We start from the raw sequence: 17025 nt of genomic DNA, 5'->3' as shown, positions 1-17025 counted from the left end.
AGTTTATATATTTCCTCTTATAAAAATAGCACTTACCCCTAGATGTGATTTTTCATTCTTTCATAAGCAGTTTTCCACATTATAATAAACCTTTGGTATTATCTTTTACTCCACTATATTCTATTAAATGGCATTTCCAAACTTTTTATAGTGAAAATTTAGTTTGCTTCCATCTCTGAATTATTATAAATAATGCTTTGATAAACAACTTTGTACATAAATCTTTTTCTGTATCAAAGATAATTTTCTTAGGGTTGATTCCCAGAAGTAGAATGACTGGGTCAAAGAACATGAACAATTTTAAAGCTTATATAAGCCTATTACCAAATGGCTTAGAAAGCATTGTTGTTCATTTTTATAAAATTAATGTGCCTTTAAATTAAATTTAATTTTGAAGTAACTTTTATTGTCTTTCTATTGCATAAATAGCCCATATTTATTATAGAAAACTTAGACGATACAAATATGTAACAAGAAGTAAATTAGAATCAGGAGCAATTCCAACACTCAGAGTTAACCACACAACATCCTATTGCATAGACTTCCAGATATTTCTTTATGTTTATAAGCAATGAGATTATATTGTGCATATATATATATCAAGATCTATAAGGTCTGAAAGAAGAAACATCACAGATTACTACTTATAACAAGGATATGTTTCAGGGGTACATAGAGACACAGAGTAACTAGAGAAGCCGTTTCATCAGAAATACAGTCATTACAGATCCAAGTGCTTCCAGGACAAGGATTTGGCTGGGCCAAATGAAGAAGCAGATTAGGGCATTCTCTTAATACATCTATTCCTAATCCATTAAATGCTTTTAGCATTTTTACTTCCTGAAAGAGAGATTTGATTGGGTTTGTTTGCTATCCTCCATATGGGCCACTTCTACATCACTTTTGGAGAGGGTTCATTTCCTCTTTTATATCCAGCCTATTTATATTTACCTTGTGTTCTTGCATGGAGGCTTTCAATCTGTGGAGAGAGTCATATGACTGCTTTCACTCCTGCCAGGCAATTTATGAAGCAAAGAACTAATTCAGGCACTTTTCTCTGACATGATAGAGGGAGGATGTATATTTTTTAAATGTCACTCACATTAATGTCAGTATAACATTGTTTTGTAATTCACTTTATTAATTTAACACTGAATCTTCAGCACTAACTTTAAGCATTCCATCATTATGAATGTGCCAGAAATTATTTAGGCCGTTTCTTATAGCTCAACACCAGGTTTCTTCTAATTTGAAGCTATAATTTTTTAAATGAGAAAAGAGAGGCTTTGTAGATGAATTATTTTTGGTTTCTTTCTGTGCTAACATGTCTTTACCCATCTGTTTTATTTTAATTTTTCTAAGGCATTTTATTTTAGGTGTGCATCTTAAACAAATCTGCAATTTTTGTTTTTTAATAGAAGAGTTTTCCTATTTACATTAATTTTAATAACCAAATATGTATTATCTATTTTCTTTTTAAAATAAATTTATTTAAACAAAACGAAACCAGTTACCCATCTCTTCCACCCCTATTTTCTTTCCTACCTACCTGTTTTGTTGTTTTCTATGCATCCTGCTTGTTCTTCTCCTTTTAATCTCATTTGTTATATCACTCAAGTCTTATTTGGAAATAATACATTGTCTGATTTGGAAAAATACATTCCACTTTTCTGCTAGTTACCTTTGAGGCAAAAAAAAAAAAAAAAAAGCTTCTCTAACAAATGAGAAATAACATCTTTGAATGCTTTTCACAGAGGCTCATACATTTAGGAGGAAATTAATTCCTTTATCTCCTGAACTTGCCAACCATAATTTTATAAGAATAAATGACTTTTATAGGAATAAACAGATCATTATGGATAAATAGACACCTTTGATTCCTCCTTGCTCAAGAATTTCAAGAAAATGTAAAATTCCAAGAATTTTAATGTTTTCATTAAGTTTTATAACCATCTTTACAACCATTATTTATATATAAATTATGATAAACTGACTTTATCATCGTCATTTTATATATCTTCCTTATTCTTTAGTGCATTATTTTGTTTAACTTAGTAATCAGCTATAATATTTTTTCATTTAATTTAATTAGGAAAGATATGTGGATGCTCTATTTTTTGAGTGCTTGCTTGTCTTAGAATAGGAGAATTTTTAAATTTAATCTTCTAATACCTGAACTGGTTTTCCGTCCTAGCCAATCTGCTATTCGCTGCCTTCATTTCATTTTAAAATTAAACTTGTATGGAAATCCAGTCTTCTCTAACTTTCTTCTTTCCCATTTTATTATTCAATATCCTAAGGAGTTGTATTGATAGTATACTTTTGGTAATTTCTGATTTTTGGTTTTTTGTTGCTTTTAAATTGGTTTCATATAGAAGCATCTAATCTCATTCCTCAGATTGGTCCTGAGGGTCAAAATAGGCCTTCAGAGTATTTTCAGATGTCTTGTGATTTTTTTTCTATATTCTTAACTTATAGTTGATAAAGTGTGTATTAGGGTGCCCTAATAATATTATATATGTAAGTGTGTGTAGGGGGGAGAGGGTCATCTTTATGTATCCAATTCTCAGAGCTTAGTTGGCTTCTTTCAGAGATTCTGTAAGACCCTATAAAAACCCTATTTATGCTCAGTTAAGGGGAAAAGAAACATTTACTTTTGTCGTATGTGTTGTTGTTTGTTATTGAATTTTTATGTTTGTTTACGTGTGCAGTTAACTCTGAATCAGAGTTCAAGTTCCATGTAGGGATTAAATGGTGCTACAGTCAGAGGCAGACCTGTCAAAACATGTTGCAGGGGCTTCCCTGGTGGCGCAGTGGTTGAGAGTCTGCCTGCCGATGCAGGGGACATGGGTTCGTGCCCCAGTCCGGGAGGATCCCACATGCCGCGGAGCGGCTGGGCCCGTGAGCCATGGCCGCTGAGCCTGCGCGTCCGGAGCCTGTGCTCTGCAATGGGAGAGGCCACAACAGTGAGAGGCCCGCGTACCGCAAAAAAAAACAAAAAACAAACAAACAAACAAAAACATATTGCCGTGTGGTTTTTTTTTAAAATAAATTTATTTGTTTTTTGGCTAAGTTGGGTCTTCACTGCTGTGCGCGGCCTTTCTCTAGTTGCGGCGAGTGTGGGCTACTCTTCGTTGCGGTGCGTGGGCTTCTCCTTGCGGTGCTTTCTCTTTGTTTCGGAGCACGGGTTCTAGGCGCGCGGGCTTCAGTGATTGTGGTACGTGGGCTCAGTAGTTGTGGCTCGCGGGCTCTAGAGCGCAGGCTCAGTAGTTGTGGCGTGCAGGCTTAGCTGCTCCGTGGCATGTGGGATCTTCCCAGACCAGGGCTCGAACCTGTGCCCACTGCACTGGCAGGCAGATTCTTAACCACTGCACCACCAGAGAAGCCCTACAGTGTTTTTGCAATCGTGGTTTTTGTTGCATTTTTTAGTCATCTGTGGCACCCTTCTGAATATTTACTCTCACTCTATCTTTCATCTATGCTGTTCACATAACCTTTATATTTTTATAGATTCAAACTTGTTAATTGTTTAATGAAAAAAATACGGAATTTCTTGTCTTGCTTATTAGGGCGCTCTCCATCTCAGAAGTTTAACCAATATTTGCCTATATTTCCCTTTGATGTTTTAAATTTACATGGCTATTCAATCCTCCTGCAAGTTATTTTTGGATATATTATGAGCTAGAAGTCCTTCACTAGTTTGTCTCAGATAGCTAGCCAACTATTCCAATGCTGTATTGGATAATCCATCACTTTTCCATGGGCCTGTCATGCTACCTTTATCACGTACATCTTCACATGAACTTGCCTTTATTTCTGTACTTCAGGTTTCAATTATATCCATCAATGTCTAGATTTCAATGCCATATTTTGCTAATAATCTGCCATTATCAAAGTCTTTTGATTATAGCTGCTTTTAATCCAGGGTATTAAGTTATCTCTTAAAGTACAGCTAGCCCTTTACAAAAATTCATTTGTAATGCATAGAATTTATTATCATTATTTACTCTGCATTTTACAAGTCATTATTCCCCATTGATTTTTATTGTCTTTCCCTATCTTGCATTCTCAATCTGATTTAATTTTCATTGGCTAAAGTAATTCCTCGGGTCTTTACGAGACTTCTTTGGTGGTATACTTTCTGAAGTTCTGTACATCTGAAAATGTTCTCCTTTTTCCGCCACAGCTGAAGGATGTCTTTGCTGGTTATAGAAATCTTGGGATTTACAAGTGCGTGTACATTGTTCAACTATTATTTTAGCTTTGAGGTTTACAAAAGAGAAATCTGATACTTCTCTGATTGTCTTATGTAAGTAGCCTTTTGTTTTGTTTTGTTTTCTGTCTAAAAAGAGGGCCAAAGCACATCTGGCCAGCTGCTTCTTTCAGTCAATAAAGTTTTACTGGGACACAGCCATAGCTATTTATTTACATATTGTCAATAGCTGCTTTCACTTGCTATAAGGCAGAGTTGAGTAATTGCAACAGGAACCATACGGCCCACAAAACCTAAAATATTTGCTACCTGGACTTTTACAGGAAAAGTTTGCCAACCCCTTCCCTAACCTAACTCACAAGAATAACTGTCCATTGAGAGCATTTCGGACCTGAGAGAAGAGCAGTGGAGAAGATATTTTGGAGCTTGGCATCTTCAGACAGTGCACCATGAATATGTCCTCCTACAAATATGGGAGACCAACGTTGCAAACCCTGCTCTGAAAGGATGAACATGTCAAACATATGATACCCAGATGGGTCTGCAGCAACTGTGATTCCAAACAGCTTACCGGTGCCAACTTCATTCTCTCTGAGTGAGGTAGGCGCTGGGAGGAGAGAGGAGGACGACCTTTTTGAATGGCTTTCTGCATTCTGTGGCAGATCCAGCTGTCATGTTATTGAAGTTGCTGATGCCCCGAGAGTAACACTTCCTTTAGGGCAGCACAATCTTGCTTGTGGAAGAGGTTTAATTTATAAGCCGTCTAATTTAATTTTCTCTGTTTGGACAGACTGTAATTTGGTGCTAGAAAGAAACCCTTCAGAGAGTTTTGTTGTCTTAGCAGACAATGACATGGCTTCAGGTTGCCCCACCTCAGAGCCCCAGTGCTCACACATTTGTGGCAGATATACATGCTTTATCTCTTTAGTTGCTATTTCAAATCAGCACTTGGGTGATAGCAATTTAGGCAGACAAGATAGCTCGTCTAATTCTACTTATGCCAAATTACGTTTGGTACAAGGGAGCAGAACAATTTAAATTATAGAATCCAAAAAAAAAAACTTCTTTCAGAGCTCCTAATTGGAAAAGGTAACCTATTCAGTAATCCCCTGGGACTCTGGAAGAGCTAGTTCATCTCAGCAGAAGGAGCAAATATTATCAAAGACCAGTGTGCTTAGCTCACTCCACACAGGGACAGATTCACCAAAGGAATCGGGCTTTTAGAATACTGCATTTAATCTAAATTTGCTGTCTGTTCCATCACGAATTTAACTTGCCTAAACCACTGAACAAGTAACACGAGTTTCCAGACAATTCTGTAGTTCACTGTTTATATATGTGTCTATAAATAGTCCAAGAATCTTAGCAGGAGAAGAAATCAAGCCCATCTGTTTTGGAGACTCAGAAAAGCTCCCCTTTCCCATCACTCAGTGCTTTGCATAGAGCTCTGAAAAAGCAGTTTAATTTGAGTCAAGTCGGGCACTCTTCAAATTCTCATTTATTTTATTGAACAAACACTGGCACAGTGCTTACTTAGATGTCAGGCACTGTTCTGAGCACCTGACAAATTAAAATATTTAATCTTCACAACAGCCCTATTAGGACAGGTACTGTTATTAAAATCCATTTTACAGATGAGGAAACTGAGAAACAGAGAGGTTAAGTAATTTGCCCAAGCTCGTGGAAATAGGAAAAGTCAGGATTGGAATTTGTATTCAGGAAGCCTGGATTCAGAGCCCAAACCCTTAACCACTGCTCCCTCGGCGCCACTTCCTTCAGCATCGCTCACCACCAAAGGGAAATCCTTGAGCATCATGGCTTCTGAGAAAGCAGCCCCACCGTGAGCTCTCCTACCACGGATTTCCTAGAGCATTTATCAGTTCCTCCAACTCTCCACTGAGGAGTCTTGTCTTGTGCTGTTAAATAACAATTCAGATGATATGCTATAAATCTTACTCTTTAAATTTTCTTGGGCAGGGTACAAACCCAGTACTGTGCTCCATAAATACAAACTGACTTCTTCATTGATCCTTTTTGTTTTGGGGGTTATTTGGCTCTGTGGATATTTTATTTACTAAGAATGGAAGTGTGTCTTTGAGATGTGTTTACCTGGGGAAGTTTGCTGGTATAACATTACAGACATCTCCTAGAAAGATGAAGAAATCTCAGTCCAAGTGTTTTGAGGGCTTTGAGACCTCTGATTTCAAGGGCCCTTGCCATTTTCAAATGGACATTTGTGGTTCTGATTATCTATTGATAAGCCAAATTCCACAGTTTGTAATATTATTTCCCCCCTTGGCATGAACTAGAATCACATGTGTTCCAAAGTTGGTGTATGAGAGAAAATCACTGAGCTAGAGAGAGACTTGTTTATCAGCCAACTTCCCTCGAAATGCAGCTTTGTGCCTTCTTTTTTCAACATACGATTTTATCTAAATCCCCAAAAAACTTGTAACATAAGAACACGAATTGGGGACTTCCCTGGGGGCACAGTGGTTAAGCTCCGTGCTCCCAGTGCAGGGGGCCAGGGTTCGATACCTGTTCAGGGAACTAGATCCCACATCATGCCGCAACTAAGAGTTCGCATGCCACAACTAAAGAGCCGGCGAGCCACAACTAAGGAGCCCACAAGCAGCAACTAAGGAGCATGCCTGCTGCAACTAAGACCCAGTGCAACCAAAATTTAAAAATAAATTAAAAACTAAATAAATAAATATTAAAAAATAAAATTTAAAAAATTTAAAAAGATAAAATAAAAAATAATTAAATATAAACAAGCAGTGTAAATTTTAAAAAAAAAGAACACTAATTGTGTAGTGGTTATTTGCAAATACTACTTTGAGAATTGTGAGGGTCTCAGGATACAGTCCTGGAGAATATCAAGGTTCTATTATAGTTAGTAATTTATGGGTTGATTCTACCATAGGCCATGAATCTTCAAACACATTTATAGCAGTGGAACTGTCTCTAAAATGAAAAATTACACAGAACCCCAAAACTAAAAGACAGAGCTCTTCAACTTGGCCTCCACAGACTTTCTAGAACACAGTCTGAAAAGAACTGCTGTAGGTCAAGTACACATACTAGTGCTCTGTGTTGGTTAGGCAGGGGACAGTCAGTAGCTGAAAATGGGCAGACACTCCATTTTTTATGAGTTCATGAGTATGTAGCTTTAATTTTCATTGAATACTTTCACTTGCAAAGATGCCAGTTGGATACCCTGGTGGCACAGTGGTTAGGAATCTGCCTGCCAATGCAGGGGGACAGGAGTTCAAGCCCTGGTACGGGAGGATCCCACATGCTGCAGAACAACTAAGCCTGTGCGCCACAACTACTGAGCCTGCGCTCTAGAGCCCACAAGCCACAATTACTGAGCCTGCGTGCTACAACTGCTGAAGCCCACGCACCTAGAGCCCATGCTCCGCAACAAGAGAGGCCACCACAGTGAGAAGCCCGCACACCACAACAAAGAGTAGCCCCTGCTTGCTGCAACTAGAGAAAGCCCGCGCACAGCAACGAAGATCCAATGCAGCCAAAAATAAGTAAATAAAATAAATAAAATTTTTAAAAAAGATGCCAAGAGCAGAATTTGTTGAATCTGCTTAGAATTCAGTTTGGATGGTCACTTAGATGGTCATTTACTTTATTCCTACTCAAATTAAGAGTGTTTTTTATAGCCCAGACAAGAACTCATGATCTCTTATTTTATTGGAAGTAAATTTTGAAAAGAATTGATGGTAATCCAAGAGACCTCTCTTCAAGATGGTTCCATAAATTCATAATTTGAGATATTCGTCCATCCTCTCTGCTCCATCACTTCCCAAAGACTTATGAAAAGCAGAAAGGGGTTAGGGGTGCCAACAAGTAGAGCTGAAACCCCTGGCCTGATGGGCTCTGTTGCTGGAAACCAGCAGTAGTGGCTGAGAGTCCAATTTATGATGGGTGGTAAGGACTAAAATTACAAAGTGGATGATGAGAACACAGCATCTGAAGATTAGACCTGGGGGAGGCTTGCTAGCTTGTGGAGAGAGACCAAAAAAAAAAAAAAAAAAAAAAAACCAAAAAGCTGCCCTACTGAATTCCGGGGTTAGGGCTTTAAAAGAAGTTGTGTCCTGACATTCATGTGACCAGGAATCTAGCTGCTCACTGCACTGGATCTGTGACACCCTTGGCATCGCTGCAGGACAGGTCTCCCCAAATTGCATTTTAAGACCTGGTTCTTAACTGGAAGGAAAGGACTTCAGTGGAGGAAACTCAAAATTACAAAACTGCTAAAGACAAAAAATAGAAAAATGAAAATAAAACAGAAACCAAAACTTCCTTCAAAATGAACCTGCAAAGCCAACTTCCAAACCTAAGAAGAAAACTGCTGCTAAGAAAGGCAGACAGTAACAATAACATAGGTTTCCTATTCTGTTCCATGAGGTTCTCAGTCTCTCTGCCAGTTATATGCTTTACCATATATTTTACCTTATAAGACATGTTCTCAATCCCTTACTGTTCCTTTTCAAAATTGTTTTCTTTTCAACCCTTAGCTCTCCCATCATACTTACAAGATAAGCTTGCCACATTTTATTAAAAATTTTTGGGATATTTACTGGATTGAATGAAATTTAGAAAGAATTTATATCTTTTTTATATATATAGATGAATATATGGATATATATATCTGTGGACATGAGCTACATATAAGGCTATTTGGATCATTTTGGAAAAGTTTTGTAATTTTCTCCACAAAGGTTTTACACATCTTTTATTTTACATGTAAGCACCTTACAGTTTTTATTAGTATTGTGAAAGATACCTTAAAAATAACATTTTTCTTTCATTATTACTGTTGTGTACTTTATCTTAAAATGAATGGCCCTTAGATTTACAGAGAATTCTTGTGACCTATGATAGAGGCCAGAAGACCAGGAACTAATATCTTCATAGTGCCGAGGGGTAAAAATGGCCAATTTAGAACTCCATATTCTGCTAAATTGTCGATCAAGAGAGAAAAAAAGAGAGAAAGGTATTTTCAACATACAAAGATTATGATAGTTTACCATCTACAGATTCTCCCAAAAAATTTTAAAATGTTCCCACCAAAAGAGAAATATTATGAGATAAATATTGTAACCTCCATTTTACATGTGAGACCCATGAGCTCCCAGAGGAGTCAAATAACCTATGCAAAGTCACAAAGCAAATTATGGATATAATAAGTACTGGGCTCTCACCTCATTCCTGCTGAAGCCAAATTAGCTAGCAGCCCCAAGATTGGAAGCTCCTAGAGCCAGTAACTTATTTCTTTTTTGCTGCCAAGTAGGAATAAACTGGTTTCGCTCTGCCTTTTGAGAGCCTGGAAAAAAGGAAACTCATGATTCCCTCTAGGACTAAAAGGTGATGGGTCTCTGAGGACAAGTTATTCACAATAGGCTGGTGCATAGTAGTTGCACAATAAAGATTTGTTAGGTTGCACTGAACTGAGCCAAATTCAGTTGAATTGAACTTAATTGTTGGTAATGAAGGGAGATGGTGCAGGAATTCTCCTTCCTGAACATCATGGAAGAAACAGGAACCATTCTCCAGGGCTGGTAGAACCCAGGTATCAACAGCTCTAGTGTAGCACTAGTGAGTTATGATTGCTGGGTAAAGCAGTCCTTTTTCTAATTTTATGGATAACAGTGGAACTTGGAAAAAATAAAAGTGGACTTGAGACCCTTTGTCACTTGAATATTTATTTTATTTTATTTTATTTATTTTTTTGTTCTTTTTTACCAATAAGCTCTTTTCATCTGGGAGCAAATGTGCCAAAGAATTTGTTATTATGGGCTTTTTCATTCTGTTCAAAACAAATTGAGGAAACATTTTCCTTCCAGAAAAAGACATCTTAGGTTTTGAATAAGCATCAGAAAATCCCTACTTTTATCAGAATCTTCCAGTATTTTCTGGCTTGCTCTTCATCCCCTATGTACATCTTTTCCTTAACATGTCATTTTTCCAGGTGACAACTGCCCTAAAGAGGCCAGTTTCCCACAGCAATATGTCAGAAATGATAAGCTTTTTTTGGTTACACACAGCTAAACGTGGACTTTAAAACACTGGTCTTTCCAGTCTATTACATGCTCACAAACCTTTCTTTTGCTGTCCCTCAGGGGAAAAAAAAGTGTACAAATCAATTGGGCCAGGATTTTTTTTTCTTTGAATTAACTAGTGAAACCTTTCTCTTATCTATTCTTTTCTACTCACACAAACTCTGTGACTTAATTCCTCCTAATGGTACCAGATAACTGTATTCCATGGTCCTTCAAGTTGCAGTAGGCTCAAAGCTTTGGGCTCAATCATCAGTCATAGCTCTACAAATGCGAACAAACTATGGAACTCCCACTAAAATAGCAAAGCAAATTGTCCCTACTTTTAATAATGCAGCTTTGCACATGGAGCCCATATGGCCTTTAAATTAAGAAATTAGTTACATTTCCTTGATAGCTCACATTCTTATTAGCACCGTTGGCGTCCTTACTTGGCCTCCTTCTAATTATTCATAAAATATTATCTTACATGAGATGTCTCGTTTCCCACTAATTTTTTTCAGTTAAAAAAATTATTATTATTAAATGGCATATTCCCAGTATTTATGTTAAAGGAAGAAAAAAGAAAAGAAAAGATCTTTGCTATGGGATGGAAACTGGTAATTATGCTCTGCTAAGCACATCACAGACGCCCAGCTGGCACAATTAAAGAAATAGCTGATCAGTTCCAGTTATTGATTCTGCTAACATGTTTGTTCACGGTTGCTTCTTGTCTAATTAGTTTTTTTCTGCTTTCTTAGTCTAAAAGCATACTTTTCCAGACGGGGCTATTTTCAGACATTAGTGAGCAAGGCTTCCTTTAGTTGCCTTCTAGATTTGTTTTTTTTTTTTTTTTTTGATGCAATAGTTTGCCTATTCATTTAGCTAGGCGATGGCCTGAAAGCTAGACTTTCCTCTGAATTCCTTATTGAATTTCAAATCTGGATCTTACATGCTTCTCTTTTTAAATGGATGTCTCCGGAGCGTTGGTACAGCCCCAATTGAAGCTGTTGTCATCAGGGGATGACATGAGACTAGGGCTGTCTCCACAAACTGGGACAAACTGAAAATGCCTAAAAGTTGCTGGAAGTCCTATTTGGTGAGGCTTGATAGAAGCATTCATTCTCTCTTCTGCCAAAAAGGAAAAATTTTAACACACTGTAATTTCCATTTCCAAAACACAGATCGTGCAAGGAGTAAAGATGTTTTTGCTGTTAACAAAAGGCGGGAGGGGGCAAATGCAGCACCAGTTTCTAGAAACAAAAGCTTATGATCTCTGTCCTGGAAAACCGATGAATACCACCCTATTGGAGGAGAAAATGCATATGGTCTGGAGTCTTTGCCTTTGTCAAAGTTTGTGGAATAAAGCTTTAAAATACAGCAACAGATGCTAGTGTGAAATGGAGGCAGAGCGTCTGTGGCCCGGCAGATCAGTTGACTAATAAACCCTGCCCTGGCTCTATGGCTGTGCTCAATAGCAATGGCAGCTGTCACGAAGCTCAGGGACGCCGGGATGCTGTCAACATTTTAATCACTTCCGCGCAGGCAAAGAATAAATGTTGCTCTTTTTTAACACTGCTATTTTTTTTCCCCAATGCAAGGTTTAGAATCAAAGGCTTTTGTTTACCTAAGCATTAAAAATGAGGCAACCTTAGAGTATTTCGATAGGAATTTCTATTGTCTCGGTTAAAAAGGATGGGACCGATCCATTTTAATCTGGTGTTTTTACTGTTAACTGCTGATTTAGTTGGTCCTGTTGCTATAAACCTTTCAAACCATGGAGGATGAGCCAATTTTCCTTCTTTAACAAAAGAGCATCTTGCAGATTATAATATTCCATTAACTTTACAGTTTTACTTCAGCACCATATTGAGGCATTGAGACACTGATTCAAATGATAGAAAATTAATTTTCAGTTTTTTATTACATTTTCAGTGGAAAACTACTGATGATATAGCTGCTGTAGCATAAAAATGACACAAGAAATTATGAATTTTATTTCCTTCAGGGAAAAGAAAGTAGACAGTTAAAAGCTTTGCCACTGCTTGTATCCGTCCTAAAAGTTCACAGAAGACTAAAATTTGACCCCCCCAAACCCCAAAACCATGAAAAACTTTAACCTTTTAAAACTTCTGCTGTTAAAATCATTACATTTGGATGTAAAACATGATACAGAACAGGAATAAAAATGAATCACGTCAACTCAACAGCAAATAGTTGTAAGTACAAGCATCTTCAACAGAGGCAGATTTTAAAGATGGGAATATAATTTGGGAACTCTGACTCTAGCGCCAAATCTGGCCCACAGCCTATTTTTGTAAGTAAAGTTTTATTGGAACTCAGCCACACTCATTCACTTACACACCATCTATGGCTGCTTTTACACTACAACAGAGAATATATGGCCTGCAAAGCTAAAATACTTACCTTGCTGTTTATGGAAAATATTTCCAACCCTTGGAAGAATGCATACATTTTCTCCCTTGAAAAGCAAAAACTAGAAATAAGATGTTCTCTCTCCCTCTTTGTTTTTTTTTTTTTTTTCCACTAAAATATGCACAAGACAATAATACCGACTTAAGATATCAGGTCATTTCCAAAAGGGAATCCCAATGGAAATCAAACCATAAGGGAAAATTGAAACTTTGGAGCATTCCTGAAGAAATGAATGAGCTGGTAGAGTTCATTTACTCAGATATTCAGAAAGCACTGTAACCAATAGGAGATCCTGTCTTCGCACATTTTATTCAGTTTATTAACAATTGGTAACGCTTTAGCTTCTGTACTGTTGCCGAAGTTCACTCATCTCCCCTCCAACTCCTTCCATAGCTTTTGTCACTACCTGGGTTACCTCCTTTACACCCGTTTAACTCTATTATGTGGTCACATAGTCCATGTCCTACTACTGTGTGCCTTGGGATACGTCTACCGGTGTCATCGAACAGTATGACTGTAAGTCTCTGACTCCCCCTTTTTCCGCCCTCATTTCCACCTCAAGCATTTAGTCATTTCAGACTCTGCTCCTTTTTGCCCTTCAAAGCAAATGGAGAAGGAGAGGACTCAAACTCCTTTCACTAAGGTATGGTACTGGATAGATGAAGACAACTCACCCTCCCTGCAAAAACATTTGATTATAGTATAGGAGATATAATAATCAGGCTTCTAAGAGTGGAAACCCTGCCCCCTGGGGGATGCTGTTTCCCAGAGGGTGATCTGTAGAGGTTGGGGAAGTTCACTAAAGATGAGTCTTACATCATATTTCTAATGCTTCTCAAAGCATATGATCAAGCTACTGCCCACATCTAGGACTTTGTGCCAGCTATATACTTTCTCTGCTATGCCTGCTCCCAGCCTGCCATGTCCCTTCATTATGTGGCACCAGGGATTAAATTCTCCAATACACTGTGAACCACGTCTGAAACATAGGCTTATCGAATATTTAAATGCATGAGCATACTTTGCTTCTCAAAATGCCCCAAAGCCTGCGCTCTTGACTCAGAGTAAAAGCCAAAGTCCTCACTAGAGTCCAAAAGCCCCAACATGGTCTGGCTCTCCTTTCCTTTCTGAATGTCAATCCTCAGCTCTCCCTTCTGCTCATTCTACTCTGGGCACAATGGCTTTCTCACTATTATCCTTGTTGCCACCTCAGGGCCTTTGCACTTCTTGTTTCTTCTGTTCCGTTATATCCATGGCTTATCACCCTCGCTTCTTTCAAGTCTCTGCTCGAATGTTATTCTTTCCCATAACCCTCCATCCTCTTAAGCCAACTTCATTTTTCCCATAGCACTTGTTACCTTCTAAGATAATATATAACATATCTATTTATTTCTCTCGCCATTAAAACATAAACTCCACAAAAGCAGCAGATTTGTTTTTCTTCATTGATGTTTCCCCAGGATGTAGGACAGTACCTGGTACACATCAGGCACTCCATAAGTCATAAATCTTTCCTGAATTAATTACTTCCAAAGCTTGTGAACAAGAAACAGACTTACCACCCCTCCCTCTTTCTTACCACTTTGACTGCATTGTAAATATGTACAAACGATGGCAAATTTATAAAAATGTGCTTCTTTCTGTTCCCTCACTTTGAGTCTTCTGTTCCATGGGCTTCACCTCACATTCCCTCTGAAGTCTTCTCAGAGTAAAAAGAAACCCTTCTCCCATCTCCAACTCCATGTGTATTAAAACCCTTGTTACAATGGACTCCTTCAAGTCCACGCAGCATAGCTGCCCAGCTTCCTGAAAAAAACCACAGGAACTATACACCACGTGTACTCTTGGCCCATCCTACTAGGTCCCAGATGGTACAGATCTTCCAGACAGCAAATCTAATATATATCGAGTCTGAGCAGGCCACAGAGTTCTGTGCCTACAGAGGAAAGAACCTCGACAGAGTGATCATCATTATGTAGCCATATGACAGTCCTCTCCCCTGACATATGGGCTGGGAATTGGGATGGCTGTCACCCCACTTAGTTCCTAAATTGCTGAAGGGCAAAGAGCATTTCTTCAGACCAGGTTAAACCTCATCACAGCTAGCTAGCATGGTGCTTTTCTTCCAGTAAGCATTCAGTACAGAGATACTAATAGGCAATAGGAGTGAGGAAACAAAAGAAAAATTAGGCGACGGCTTAGTTATTTGTTTAGAATGATATCTTCACCATATGTAGGTAATGGCTCCAGTGGAAATGTGGCTCTGTGTATAGAGCTGCTTTGACACACATGCACTAAGTATACAGAGAGATGCAAATGCAAAGAATATGCATGCACGGAGAGAACTCAAATACTTTTATATATGAATGACTTCATGCTCTTTTCTTATAACATCTAGTATGCAAAAAATAGTCACAGAAAAACATATTCATCCATTTCTATAATTTTTATTGTTATATCAAATTAAAGTATGTGTTTTTTCTGGAATTAAATGTAAGATGTAGAATTTCTAAAAGAGGCTTTGAGTCTCACAACTACTAAATAATTTTAAATTTAATTAAACTAATTCAGCCTTTACTTGTGATGTGGTTTATTTTTTTACAGTTGGAAAAAATGACCACATTACCATTGTTCCTGGTAAAAGAACAAAACACAAAAGTATAAATGATTAAAAAATTATGTAGGGGGCTTCCCTGATGGTGCAGTGGTTAAGAATCCGCCTGCCAATGCAGGGGACACTGGTTTGATCCCTGGACTGGAAAGATCCCGCATGCCGCGGAGCAACGAAGCCTGCGCGCCACAACTACTGAGCCTGTGCTCTAGAGCCTGAGAACCACAACTACTGAGTCTGCATGCCGCAACTACCGAAGCACGCCTAGAGCCCGTGCACCGCAACGAAGAGTAGTCCCCGCTTGCTGCAACTAGAGAAAGCCCGCATGCAGCAACGAAGATCCAACACAGCCAAAAAATAAAAATAAATAAAATATAATGTTAAAAAAAGAAAAGATTATGTAGGTTTACTATGGTGAGCATGGGAAATGAAACTTACATTTAGCTTTGCCTGGGGTAACAACTCCAGCTGCATTGCTACAGAAACTCTCCGTTCTTTCCACTTCTATATCAGCCCCTCTTTCCTGCAGCTACTGCATATCTTACAATTCTCTTTCCTTCCAAGCCCTTATATCCCTTCCACTGTTCCAAACACCCTTCTTATCTACTTGTCAGTGATGGCAAGAGAGGTGAGGCAGAATGACGAAGGTAAAAGAGGGGCAGCGTCTGCCCTGTTTCCACATCATGGCTAAGAGCCACTCCCTCCACCGCAGCTCTCCCTGTCCACCATTGCCTGCTATTTCCCCTGCACCTGCCTCAGGGTCTCAGGGTGCCCCTCATATTACTTGCCTCATTTCAGAGTTCCTGCTCTTGTTTCTATACTCACAGCATGAGGAACTCTTATCCCAAGCCCTGGATCTTCTTTGTCTGGCCATAGGAAACCCCATCAGTACCTTCAAGCCTACAACCAACAGGCAGCTTGAGTGGTTTGAGAAGAAACCTCTGTTCTCACTTCTAGGCCTGCAGTTAAGAGTAGGTGTGCTCCTGATACTCACATCAGCTGTAGCAATGCACTTCTGCATAGGAACATGGCAATGTTTGGTGATTGGAATCTTCAGTAACACACAAACAAAGAGCCTCAGTAATTAAGTATGGGGGAAGAGGGGATAACCCTCACAAACATTCACACCCAAGTTCACGAGGGAAGAGAGAAACCTTGCAACTGTTGGACAAAAATTTCCCCCAGCTTTATTGAGATATAATTATGTGAAACATAATTGTGTACAGGTGATGATTTGATATATGTATCAATATCTATTGCAAAATTATTACCATGATAGGGTTAGTTAACACCTCCATCACCTCATGTAATTATTTTGTGTGTGTGTAGTACGAATATTTACAGTTTACTCTCTTAGCAATTTTCAAGCATGTAATATAGTGTTGTTAACTATTATCACTATGCTATACCTTAGATTCCCAGAACTTACTCATCTTATAACTAGAAGTTTGAACACTTTGACCTACATCTTTCCTTTCTCCCCCACCCCCCAGGCCTGACAACCACCATTCTAGTCTCTGTTCTGAGTTTAACTTTTTTAGATCTCACACGTAAATGAAATCATATAGTGTTTGTCTTTCTCTGTTGTCACATATGGCAGAATTTCCTTCCTTTTTATAGCTGAACAAGATTCTTAATGTAAGTGTTTATCACTATAAACTTTCCTCTTAGAACTGTTTTTGCTGCAACACATAAGTTTTGGTATATTG

The sequence above is a fragment of the Leucopleurus acutus genome (assembly GCF_964270905.1).
Source record: "Leucopleurus acutus genome assembly, chromosome: 6".
Taxonomy (NCBI): Eukaryota; Metazoa; Chordata; class Mammalia; order Artiodactyla; family Delphinidae; genus Leucopleurus; species Leucopleurus acutus.
Note: the sequence above shows the minus strand (reverse complement) of the source record.